The following is a 10,889-nucleotide window of genomic DNA, read 5'->3' as shown; positions in this document are numbered from 1 at the left end:
GCTGTAATTTGCAAATTCCTTAGTGAGGTTAGGTTAAGTTAGGTCAGTACATATTACAAGCGGGGGGGGGGGGTTACGGGGGTATCCCCCCCCCCGCAGTTTTTCGAGACTGTGCTCACTTCCGTCTAAGCCTCGTTCCCAGTGCTAAATCGGAGCGTGTCCAATGTGGCATATCTGTTACTCCGTACAGCAAACTCGTAGCTAACAACATGGACAACACGGAGAGGGACAGGACCCGGAAGCGTGCTCGGCTGTGTCTATAATCTTACGTATTACTGGCAGTCCGCGCGAATTGCTATACTATTAAAAACATGCATATTGCATTAGTACACAGATTATTCGCGCCTCCGATTAAATTATTGTTGTTTACCTTCGTAGTTTGCCCCTCAACAACCACGCTCGCATGTGTATCATGAAGGGCGCAGGGTTGCTAACACAGATTTCGTATTTTTTCCCGCCTTCGCTACCAGCACGTCTGCCACCGCCACCCGGAAAGGAAACATTCCCGTGACGTAGATCCAGCGGCTGAAAGTATTTCTACCGAAGCGACGTTCGTCCCTTACGATTGTAGTGTGCATCGGCTGCATCGTTCGGGACTTGTTGTATTCAGTAGTATAGTTATGCATGGAAAATGTAAGGTGCTCAAAATTACACTGTATAGCAACTAGCGAATTTAGATAAGCCTCAAAGAAAACAGACAAAACGCGGTTTGATAATGCGACCCGTTCGTTCAATTGCAGGGTACCTTTCAACTTGGTATCCAATCTTTATAGTAGGTATCCAATCACCCAATACCCACTTGCATGGATCAATGGTGTGAAGACCGACATGTGATAGAGTATAGGTAGGGTTCCGTGTTTTCGGTTTTTATTTTTGGGCGGATTCAGCGTATGTTTTTCGGATGTTTATTGATTTTCACGAAATCGGCGTTTTTCGATGTTTTTCCTGGCCTGTACATGGTTTACCCGACAGTTATCGGCGAATATAAATCACGATGTAATTTCCGCATGACGCTCATTCAACATGGCGTTGTTCGCTGCGGTGGTGTTTTACGGCCAACGAAAAAGTAAACGGACATTTTTCACAACCATCGTATTTCTGTATGGTTTCTGATATGCATCAACAACTTGCTGGGCATGTGCAGCAATTTATCTCTGTCATGTCCTGGAACGTCCCTCTGTATTCGGTGTTTTTCGATTAAAACCGAATGAGGGAAAATTTACCCGGCGTATGTTTTTCGATTAAAACCGAAAACGCGAACTGGAACAGGGTACAGCATAGTCTGGGCGATTAGACTCCACAGCCGTCGTCAAAATAAATTTGTTCTTGAGTAGAGTTGGAGGTAACGCTAAACAATTTTTACGCGTTATTTATTTCTGGATGAAGATGAAGCAATGCCTAAGTCAGGGTAATCGGGGTTTCACACACGCGGGCCGCATGTGGCCCGCAGTCAGCTATTCTGTGGCCCGAGGGCTCTTGACGACTAAACAGAATAAAGCTGCCCTCCCCCCAAAATAACGAAGAATTAGGAATGCCGTACTACTGCTCCTGTCCATATTAGGAAGCACATACATATTTGAGCAGTTCTTGTGGCTAATGAACCTCAACAAATAATGGTCACAGCGACCCGGTCTGCACGTACGTTTTCGTAAATTCCAAGTATATGACAATTAAGAAGAAATAGTGAAGAGAAGAAGTGAAGAGAATGGCTTCATCTTAATTATTACATTAAGTTTATCGGCTTGCATTATAACGGCAGCCTCTCCGGATATCATCTACCAAAAACTGTATGGATCACAGAGACGCAGAGAAAAAAAAAAAGAAAAATAGAAGTAGAACAGTTATGTACAAAGGTCATTGTATTAAGTTTTAAATATTGCTCGTTCTCTGACTTTTTCTCTCTCTCACGTTGAAAATGTAAGCAAAAGGCAACGATGCTACAGTGTGTAAATAAACAATTTCAGTGCTCCTGAACGTTGCGGGATAACCGTTTGTGAAGAACTACATACGAAGAACTTGAAACGCATTTAAAATTTTCAGTGCCCGATATGGAAAGGCACCTTATTTATTTCTGTTGGTGTGTCAAGTGAAGTTTGTCAGAAGTGCGAGAAGATGTAGATCGTGTTGGTTGAGTAACATGGTAACAAACGCGAAGAAACACGGACGGGCAGAGTTTTTCGGTCATTAATTGTACATACACCGAGTGCCCAATAACTACACCGCTCCCGTTTCTTCCTTTCTTTTTTTGCATATTTTTTGTTCGGATATTTTTCTACGGTTACCGTAATTTCTTTTCTATCCAGTCCCTTCATGTCGTCGGCCAAGGTTAATGCAGTCAGCGACTCGATTTCAGCTTGAGTCCCCTAGCCTTGATGGTCTGTGACCGATTAGACTTCACTGCACCCACTTGCGGGGAACGTACGGCACGATGGGCTAGTTTCCATTAATCTCTGCAAGACATTAGCAGTGTTTACGTAAGCTCAATAGGAGCAGGTACTGTTGCCTTGCCGCGTTCGTCTCGCTTACGTAAACGCTGTCAGGTCGTGTTGACCCAGCGTCGCGTCGCGTCAACCCCAAAGCAGGGGCAGGGTTGACTCGACTCGCTATGCGCCGCTACGATCGCCTTGGTTGGAACGAGTTCATGTAAACAGCGTTGAGTCGAATTCGGCTCACCCAGCTAGTCAACTCGACCTGCTCCTGTCGGGTTCATGTAAACGAGGCTATAGTGTAATCATTTCTCGCCCGACGAAAACAACGCCAGCTCTCCCAACATCACGGCTTTCCTTTGAAGATGACCTGCATCCCGTCACAGTCACGGATTTGACAGGGAGCTCCAAAACACTTTTTAATATCGTTCTCGGAGGCCAAGGTTCTTCAGAAAGGGTCTTAGGCATCCCTCAGTACGTGCATTTGTTTCTTCAGCAACGCACGCTCGGCAGAGGAAATACCAGCACACCTCTTGCTCTGCACCACCTACTTCCGCTTCTTCTTCCTCACACAAAAATGGCCGTGGATCACGGCGCATGGTGGTACGGCTGAAAGAGCTCGCCGGTGTCGGCCTCACAGAGATGGGCAACGTCACGACTAACCTTCTGGAGGAATGTGCGTCCTGGGCCGACTCAGCTCACGCGGCTGAGTGGTTAGCCTGCTGGCCATGTCACGTCGAGACTAGGAGGTACCCGGGTTCAAATCCCGGTGCCGGCTGTGCAGTCTGGGGTTTTTCCTCAGACGCTGTCAGACACATGTCGACACAGTTCCCTTAGAAGACCACGGGGGGAGGTTGAACAGGGCTATATACGACTATGTAAAGTTGATGTATCACTATGAACCAGGATGTATTGTCCCTTCTGCATTCCTAAACTTCATCGTCGCCACTCGTGATCAATTTTCTTTGGTAACAGCACAAGCAGCTGTAGCATACTGGGTCATTTCTATGTATTAGTCGTGCTTCCTCTCCCACACGCTTACTTTACAGTCATTACAGCAATCGTGCTATTATTGCATACTCAGAATCGCCAATCACCTACCTTACAGTCCAAAAGAACTGTAATCTGCGGTATTCATAAGATGGGTTCATGCACATTAGTACCAGTATTGGGTTATTAATTTATTAAAAACCTACAATGACAAAGAGACAAAAACGAGTTTCAGGAGATATGATGGTATTCATGATAACAGCCCCAAAATTATGACAAGCCAATTGCAGCAGCTCTTCGAACAAGTGACATCACATTGCTAAGCTAGGATTTGATAACTTCTGATGTACTGAAACTTGCTGAAGTCGAAAGGTACGCTGCAATTGAATGGCATGATCCCATTATCAAAACACCATTTCTTCAATTTATTTAGTTTCTTTCCCAAAGAAGCTTCTCTATCTTCATGAATTTGTATACAATTTATTTTTCAATCATCTTATATTTTCTTCGCCATGACCCTACGACTCAATACAACAATGTACGAACAAGGCAACCGGTACACACTGTAGCCATAGTTTGTAATGGGCGAATGCCGCCTTCGTAGAAATACTTGTAAACCCCCGATCAGGTCACAGAAATGTTTTCTTCGCAGGCGACAGACGCTGCCGTGTCATTCAGAGATAGCGATAACGCACGGAGAGCGCCTCACAAAGCGGGCTGGTCCAGACAGCTCGTTTTCCTGTTATTTTGGTTTGTCACTGATTCTTCTTTCCCACTCTTCAGCCAACCAAATTTTCCATACGTCTGAAAGACGAAACCTGTCCTGGGGCTTTAATGGGCTTTCAAAATAATGAATAAAACTGGACTGATGGTTTAAACCAGAGAGTTTGTAAAGCAGAACCTTGAGGTCTTGCAATCCGCAAAAATGGAACCTGGAGCGACCTTCGTTCCCGCAGTATGAAAAGGGACAATAACACAAAACTGGTGTGCGTCCCGCCGAGTTCAATTTTACGTGTGGCCGCTTTTTCATCCCTCCCTCGCTGTCTCACTCTCTCTCAGTCTGCTGGCTGGCTGTTCCTCAATGGGTGGTGCACCCCTGCTTTGTACTGCTGTACTACTAAGAAAAGTGGCGCTGTCACGCTTCTTTTTATTTCTTCGACAGGCAAACGCAGGCTAGCTGGTGGATAAATTCCATGATAGGCAAGCCTGAGCGATGGGCAAGACACGTAAATAAACACAAACACGAAGGCTCAAACCAGCAAGACGTTTGAGCCTTCGTGTTTGTTTACATGTCTTGCCCATCGCTCAGGCTTGCCTATTATGGAATTTTTATTTCTTCCTTGTCTCGCCGTTCATCATAGACATTAACTTCTGGGAGCGACGACAAAGTAGTGTTTACTTTTGATTTCATTGCATTAGAGAGCGGGAGTACATCACGGACCGCAGAACGGCAGCAAGTGCATCGAGGTAGATTGCACACAGCAGAGAGGGAAACCTAACGCTATAAAAAAAAAAAAAACTTCACAGGACACACAGAACTTTTGCATTTTTCCATTTGTCGTAGAGCACCATACACGTTCACTGTGGTTTCCATTTTTGTGGATTATACCTCAGGGCTTTGATCTCTAATTAAGACCACGAACTGATTTTGTATTAATTAAACTACGCTGATTAATTATAAAAGCTCATTCAGGCTTGCGCTGGCCGTTAAAACAATATTACATCAGAGTAGGCTATATGCAGTATAATTCTGAAGAAAAACATGTAATGTGAACTTACGAAGATATCGCACACTTCTGGTCATGCACAATGTCTATTATTGCACATGGCCAGAGTAATGTACCATTTAACTTAAACGTGCACTTACTGCAACCCAACTGAGAACAGCAGACCAACACATATGTGTTCTGTGTATGTGTTCTGGGCGTTGGAGGCTTACCTGTTTGTGTCATCCATATCTGTGGCCTGTCTCGGCTAATTCTCGCTGTTTATGACATTATGTATTGTCTGGGTCTTTATTGGCACATCTATGAAGATGTGAAAGTACTTGAAACAGTTCTTTCCACTGGTTCAACACAAGTACACATTGCACTTGTCACATCTCGTTCAGGTATGATACTTGCAACCTTCAAGCCTACAAACGTGGGCTGATGCTAGGCTATTTGCTGTCGCCCAGTGGTCGAAACCATCACGTCTTACGTCAGCTCCGGGCAGCTTCGCAGGCCTGTGCACTGCAGTGCTCTGGAGCTTGACTGTATTGTCTGGAATCCTACCAGACACTGGAGCCATGATCAGTGCCCCTGTAAACACAAGGCAAAAGTTCAGCCACAGCCATCTGTTTTTTTTTTTTTTTCTACAATGCTCCCTGTGCATTAGCCAACTGTTCACTGCTGCCAAGTCAACAAAGCGCAGAGCAACTTTGAGGGTCCCTGTGCAAGTTTACAGAGATCCTGTAATATTTCAAAATCTGGTCACAAATATCAACACCTCCCACTGAAACACTGTATTTTTTAACAATGGCCGGAGATGGCACATTAACGCAGCATTTCTCACTTTTGCTCCGTCGCTTTACACACTCTACTGGGTGACCTCCTGAGCAGGTTGAAGCTAGTGTCATAGTGTCACTGCTTTACTATCTTTCCATTTGACCATGACAACACTTCCATATCTTTGTCAGAACACATCATACTTCCCCTGCCTCATGTGCTTGTCATCCCTCATATGGACATCTTTCACTGTGTTTGTCATCATTTTTTCTGTTCCGTTTATCCTTTTTCCACCAACTTCACCAAGAGAAGCAGTATAGTAAAATACCTGTCAAAGTAGACAAAAGACGCAACGGGGAGTGTACCAACAAGTCTCAAAACAACAGCCCTGAGCCCCAAAGAGGTTGCTCAAATGTTATGTGCTTTCCTTGGCAGACCTCAAAGTCCATTACCAGACCTCGAGACATTGTTAAACCCGACTAGACCTCCCCACGAACATATTGGTGCAGTGGTGCCCTATTGGTGAATGGCATCATTTGTTCATCAGTTGAATAATCTTGAGAGTGTCATTCAACTTCAAGGCACTGATTGCGGAGACCTGCGATTACTGGCTGCATCTTCCAAAGCTCGTTTCTTGTGGATGAATCTGGGGAATTTTTATACCCACGAAGTGAAGATTCACATGGAGTGAAACAAATTCATCCCCTGGTATGATACTGGTGGTTAAAGTGAATTCCAAATTCTCCTGCCAATACATTCAAATGCCAGGAAAGGAAATGCATCCCATGACGAGCTGCACTCCTAATAGCTGCCTTACTGTTTGTGGTGTGGCTGTTAGCAGTTTACCAGGATTTGCCATGCTATACATGTTTATTTTTTCAGCTGCGTTATTAGAAAAATTCGTAATTGAAGTAGTCATTGAAGTACTGGAGCGGTGGAACACACATGGGTATCGTGAGTGCAGTGTTGTTCCTACACACATAATAGCAGGGGCGGATCCAGGATTTTTCTGGGGGGGGGGGGGGGGGGGGGGGGTCCTGCCTTGGAAAGCATGCTATTATACTAACAAGGTCAATTGATACTGGATGTAATGACTGAAATTGAGGGGGGTCAGGACATCCGGACCCCCCCCCCCCCCCCCCCAAATCTGCCCCTGGCAGTTTTAGAATAGCATACCTATGCACTTTGGGACCCAAAAGAAATAAGGAGCCGACCCTGCGCATTGTGCATGATACAGTTTGGGTTCTGGGCATGATGACCACTTACTTCTTTGGGGCCCCAAAGTGCATGGGTACCCAATTCTAAATCTGCCTTTTGTTAATGTCAGAAACAACACCAACTGAACCTCTGTATGAAATAAGTTGATAAGTCCACTTATCCCCTTTTTAGTATTTTTGCTGCCATGCCCCTACAATGCCCCTACATACCAGTACGCACCTGCCAAAGAAAATTTAGGACCGTATTGCAATTTATTGACCTGCTACAGCAGGGTAAGAAATGGTAAATGCACGTGTGCCAATGAGATGGACAGTCGGATGAGGCCCCTTTTCTACGCACGAGTACAAATGGTGTAGCTTATATGTTGCTACAATGAACTTCGACTTCCACAGTACTTACTGCCGTCACTGCGGTGCTGTTGAAGATCTCGAGCACATTCTTCTCCATTGCCCACACTACCACCCTTCCTGCTCCGTACTCTCCGCCTCCCTCAACGAGCTACACTCCCGTCCCCTCTCCCTCACAAAATTGCTTGGCCCCTGGCCGCATCCAGCTCACCAACGCTCTGTCCTCAAGGATCTCTTTGCCTTTTTGGATGCCACAGGACTTCGATCCTCATTGTAACGGGACCCATTCCTTCATTCCCTGCTTCACCTCCAGCAATGGGGTAGAGTATCGCCCCCGGCGATGAAACTCCCCACCCATCATCCTGAAATAAAGTTGTTGTTGACTTCCACTCAAAAAACATGTTGTTCATACCTCATGTGACAGTGTCAGCAGTGCTACTGAGAGTTGTAATCGAAAAAAAAAAAAAAATGTTCCCACCAAGTTAATAGGTCATATTATGCTGGTCATGTAGCACATCATTTTCAAGATTGTGCTCGATTAGCAGCACAATAAGCCTGATCCAGGCTGCTCCACTAAGCACAGATCACTTCACCCTACCTGGCATCACCATCGTTCAGCGTTATTCGAGGAAACCCAGCTGCAATTACTTTACCAAATATTCACTTGAAGTTTTCTCGGTATGGGATTTTTTTACTTAACTCCTTTTTGCATACAGAGGTTCAATTATCTTGGTTATAACTTGGGGTGCATTTTATGCAGTGTTGCCAAATCTCATTCGCAGGAAGGCGCTAGTGGCGCCCCGAAAAGTCACTAAAACTGAAACTGAAAGTCGCTGCCGCTATTGTGCCCTTTTTGTTCGTTGCATGTTATGAAACAATATGGTGACAGCCCTACCAAGATCGGCGAATGAGTGCAGTGGATGGCCAAGAGAGAACATGAAAAAATGGGCATGAGTGGATAAGAATCAGAGAAAGTAAATGAAATTCGGCACTTTGAACATCGTCTGCAGAACTTTTTCTCGTTTTGTCACCGGAGGCACTGAACATTGTTTGTTTATTGCTTACAAAAAGTTCCGATGCCTTCTCGTGTTTTTGGGACCTGCTTGTCTGACAACCTCGCATAAATCTCACGCTTGCAATATAGGTGCATAGCACCCTTGTGTCAGTTTTTGACTGAACGAAGTTATCCCTTGAATACTGGCAGCATCACCCAGCTCTTGCAGTATTTCTGATGTTACTTAAGAGGTTTTTGGAAAGCGCTAGGCCACATGGCGCGTCAGAAATGGGGCAAACTGGAAGCAGCTCAAAGAAACTAGCGCTGCGAAGAAAAACAACGAAACAGCACCCCTGCACGCTGAGAGATCTCCGTTACAGGTGATTGGCCCTGATCAATTAGGCCAGCAAAAAGTGGCGCGATTTCATATTATTCTTCCCCATAGCTTGTCGGCCACTGAAATGTGACAGGAAAATAACGATTCTTCCTGACTTCATGAAGGAATATTTGTGTCGCTAAAAAGTCGCTGAACATCTCAGAAAGTCACCAAAAAATCTGCTATTCTCAAATACAAAATTTTGTCGCTAAACAGACCCGAAATCCGCTAAATTTAGCGACTTTTCCCCAAATTTGGCAACAATGATTTTATGTTGCACGTTTGCAAATTGGAGGAATTTAAATAGCCCACCATCCCCTAGATAGATTGGACAACGACGTGTGTGAACGGCCTGGTTAAGTAGCAGAAAAGTATTTGCGTTACTTTTATTTGGTAACGGTATCCCGTTACAGTTTCAAATTTTTGGCAACGTCAGGATTGCGCCACTTTTCAGTGAAGTAGCGAGTAGCAGTACTCCGTTACTTAGTTTCAGTAGCGGGCACAACACAGCATGAGTGCTGATGGTGATGTGATGAAGAAAAAAATAGAGATGTGAGTTTCGACGAAGTCGAACTGGTTAACCCAGTACGCTTACACACAGAAAGTGGACACACAGCGTGAGTGCCATCATCACCATCCGATTTATTTGTACGTTACTTGCCTCAAATTGTCGACGCTTCCATATGAACCTGCCACTTTCGTTATGGACATTTTCGTTCCGAGATTCTGTTGACGAGATCATCTGCTCTAGGGTTGCCGTTCGTTCCTGGTTTTCACCGTTCTTCGTTCTGTGAGAGAGCTGGCGGGGGCTGCCAGCTTTGGATCATCGTCGTCGCTGATGGCGCAAGAAATGTCAGAACAGCACAGCGTTTGAAGAATTTCGTTCATGTCTTCTTCATTTTAGGAGTCATACATTCTAGACAAAAAGGATAAGCAAAGGTACGTTACGATACTTTTAAGTCTAACTTTGTCTCAACATTTCTGGTGCTCGTCCAAGTAAAAATGTCGTGAACCTCAACACATGAAAATCTTCATGTATGAGCACATTACCACGCACACAACCAATACAGTGCAATGCGCAGTGTGGTGTAGCCTGTTTCAAATCGGTATCCTGCGCAGACTTCGTAAACACAAAACAAGTTGACAAGGAATAGTTAGATAGTTCCACGCTTTTTACACAAAAAATCGGACAAAGCTTTTACGTCAGCATGTTAAGAAATTATCAAGTGTTAATGCTGCAGTAAAATTTCCGATTTCAATTGGCTTCTATTAATTGAAAACTGGAACTTACGTTTCCGGGTGGCTCGTCTATCTTCCTCACTGGAGTTCGCCATTTTCAAAACGCGCTCGCGGCACCACTTGCGGGAACTGCTGCAACTTCTCAGTACAGAATATTCGAGAATGTCCGCATACCAGAACCACTGTACCAGAGCGGAGTGTGGTCACCGGCCGCCATATTGGTGAGCCCAACGCATCCTGTCGTCTGCATTTAGTTCAAGCGGTGCTGCACGCGTTTTTTAAATTTCCTTTAAAGCTCAGCTCCGCCGATTTTCGACTGCGACAGAATGGAGCCATGCTTGGGCTGTGCGTTCGTTTCCGCACAGGGAGCATACATGTGAAAAATTTTCACCCATTTGTTCGTAGTTTTTAAGAAAACAATTTTTTAAATTTCCCTGGCACGGCGGTCCTGTGGTCGGCAAACCCTGACCAATCCCGGCTTCGTCCTGGCTTAGCCGCGCTCGTGGCTTGGCTAGCGCCAAATCGTCGATGCGATGGCGGACTTCTATGGGCGAAGGTGAATGTTTTGGGTGTGTTCCGTGATAATTGCTGTCGTTAATAGCCTCAAAGATAGTTTTGCCGGTCTTCTTTAACAAGCCTTACAGGATGGCCTCGTTGTGCAACGACGGCCGTCGTGAGCGGACATTCTGTGCCCGCACTGTGCTTCATGCTACCAACAAGACCTAACACCTAACGTGTGACGTACACTTACGCATTCTCAATAGCTTTGGCAGCGCACTATGCGCGGACTTGCTGCGCGTGCAGAAAGCACCA

At 45.2% G+C, this 10,889-nt stretch overlaps 1 long non-coding RNA gene across 2 annotated transcripts; it reads right to left on the bottom strand.

The window, feature by feature from the left end:
- Positions 1-3,880: 3,880 nt before the first annotated feature.
- Positions 3,881-10,212, bottom strand: LOC135378447 (uncharacterized). 2 transcript variants are annotated; one of them, XR_010418390.1, is made up of 4 exons: positions 10,129-10,212; positions 9,499-9,753; positions 5,356-5,716; positions 3,881-4,220 (listed from the first exon to the last, which is right to left on the bottom strand). It is a non-coding gene; the product is annotated as an uncharacterized LOC135378447 (long non-coding RNA). The 2 variants fall into 2 exon arrangements; XR_010418389.1 differs by having other exon boundaries at positions 3,881-5,716.
- Between the last annotated feature and the right edge of the window lie 677 nt (positions 10,213-10,889).

The sequence above is a fragment of the Ornithodoros turicata genome, chromosome 1 (assembly GCF_037126465.1).
Source record: "Ornithodoros turicata isolate Travis chromosome 1, ASM3712646v1, whole genome shotgun sequence".
In the NCBI taxonomy this organism is placed as follows: domain Eukaryota; kingdom Metazoa; phylum Arthropoda; class Arachnida; order Ixodida; family Argasidae; genus Ornithodoros; species Ornithodoros turicata.
Note: the sequence above shows the minus strand (reverse complement) of the source record. Positions and strands in the feature narration are given on the sequence as shown.